The following is a 2,500-nucleotide window of genomic DNA, read 5'->3' on the forward strand; positions in this document are numbered from 1 at the left end:
GGTCCCGATGATTCGATGATTCCTAAACTGTCCAATAGATTGGTTGAGAGGGTTATCTCATTTTATATCCTTAACAGGTTTTTAAAGTACCTCCTCAAATGAATAAATACATAAATACATAAATAAATACATAAATAAATACATAATACATACATACATACATACATACTACATACATCCCATACATACATACATACATAATACATAATAAATAAATAAATAAATAAATAAATAAATAAATAAATAAAATAAATAAATAATTGAATGAATGAAAGAATGGATGAATAAATGAAAGAATGGATGAATAAATGAAAGAATAAATGAATGGATCAAGAATGAATAAATAAATCAATAAATTTCTAATACAAATAAATCAATAAACTAAAAACAATGATAAGGTGCAAGGCCATTTCATTATGACAGCATTGGCGAAGTATGTGACGATAATGACAACAGCTAGATCTACCAAATGACAACAGCTGTTGACCTAACGTTAAATCATCGCTATTTTACACACATTATACGTTATTGTGTATTAGATTATTTCTTCCCTATTATTATAGATAGAACGAAGTTGACGCCATTCAGGTCTTTGTTATTGCGTTTATGAGTAATTCTCACTAAACTGTATCAACCAGACTATAAACGTTCAAGGTTACACATAGTTTTCTTTGTGTTGGTCCGTTATACTTCGGTGGTAATGTTGTGAGCTTGTTAGCCAAGCGCATACTATCTGTACTCGACTACAGATTTAGAGATGGCTGTGGAGTTGTATGATCCCGAAACGTTTGTTTTTTTTTAGTGACGAATTCATGATTGATTGAGGAAGCTGTTATAGTCATTCTACTCAGGAAAACCCCGTCTTTGAAATTTGGCCAGAAAAACTCGTCCTTCCAATATCGATCGATTTAAATGACTCTCGTTTGGCAAAAACTCTCAAACCGGGACTTCGCGTGTCTATTTTAATCATCGTCATCAGACATTCGCCAATGCTAACCAAATAGAGTATGAGCGTACCGGGAAAAAAACCACAGAGCTAAACCAATCCAAACTAATTGTGGATAAGGGTAGGGGTGAAAACTACATTAGGAAGAATGGTGATGGTTACGACGCCGACGACAGTGATAATGATGGTGGTAGTGATGATGATGATGATGATGATGATGATGATGATGATGATGATGATGATGGTGATGGTAACGATGATGATGATGATGATGATGATGATGATGATGATGGTAACGATGATGATGATGATGATGATGATAGTGATAAAGAAGAAGAAGAAGATGATGATGATGATGATGATGATGATGGTGATGGTAACGATGATGATGATGATGATGATGATGATGATGATAGTGATAAAGAAGAAGAAGAAGAAGAAGAAGAAGAAGAAGAAGAAGAAGAAGAAGAAGAAGAAGATGATGATGATGATGATGATAGTGATAAAGAATAAGAAGATGATGATGATGATGATGATGATGATGATGATGATGATGATGATGATGATGATGATGATGATGATGATAAACGGAAGCGGTCATGCAGAGTGGTTCTATCACCTCGTACATCCAAAAGCATTTTCAAGATCTGTTGACTAATTCCAGAATAAATGCAACGAATAAACACAACAAAGCGATGTCATCATTGGCTACACCAGTTATCAAAAAACCGCCATACAAAGACACAATAAACGGGGTGACGGATGTGTGGAGTGAACAGTTTTATTTTTTAAATATACTGTTTAGTTTTTGTATCAAAGTACTGCTCTTTAAAAAAAGGAAATATTAAATAAATAAATAGATAAAAAGAGATAAATGAATAGATAGATAAATAAATAAATAAATTGAATAATAAATAAATAAATAAATAAATAAATAAATAAATAAATAAATAAATAAATAAAAATAAATAAAGAAAGAAAGAAAAAAGAAAGAAGAAGAATAAATAAAATAAATAAAGAAATAAAGAAAGAAAGAAAGAAATTTTTAAAATTCTAATCGACAGAGTATGAGCATGTAACTTTGATGTTGTTTGAAACTAACGTGTGTAATATTATGACCCCTTTTATCATCGTTTGGATGGCGGGCTGATTAGAAGCTGTGACAAATAGTCCTATGTTGCATGCATGTTACATTATGTCAGGCGATAACTATACTTTTTTTTTTAAAGGGGGGGGGGGGGGAAAAGAAAGAAAGAAAGAAAGAAAAAATAATATAATAATAATAATAATAATAATAACAGGAAAACGCTTGGAACATTGATTGATTGATTGATTGATTTTTAATCAATCACAAAGAGATAATTTTGTAAAGCATGTGTTTCAGAATTTCGAATTACTTCTATTCCACTCATTTTGATTGAACAAACAAACGGCCCTGCTCGACTTCTGGGCCTAATCAAATCCGTCATTTATCATAACTTTATCTAAATAATGGATGAAGATGACAAACTGGCTCTTGTCCCTGCTATACTTTTGGGGCTCATCTCTCCATTT

The 2,500-nt window shown here is 31.7% G+C and overlaps 1 protein-coding gene across 1 annotated transcript in view; it reads right to left on the reverse strand.

The window, feature by feature from the left end:
• Window positions 1–2,500, reverse strand: part of LOC144980612 (uncharacterized) — a gene marked incomplete at its 5' end in the record, with an annotated part of 156,398 nt that overhangs the window by 57,953 nt on the left and 95,945 nt on the right. The gene's annotated exons all lie outside the window — the stretch shown is intronic.

Source organism: Berghia stephanieae, chromosome 10, assembly GCF_034508935.2.
Source record: "Berghia stephanieae isolate SIO BIC M18660-M18661 chromosome 10, UCSD_Bste_1.3, whole genome shotgun sequence".
NCBI lineage: Eukaryota > Metazoa > Mollusca > Gastropoda > Nudibranchia > Aeolidiidae > Berghia > Berghia stephanieae.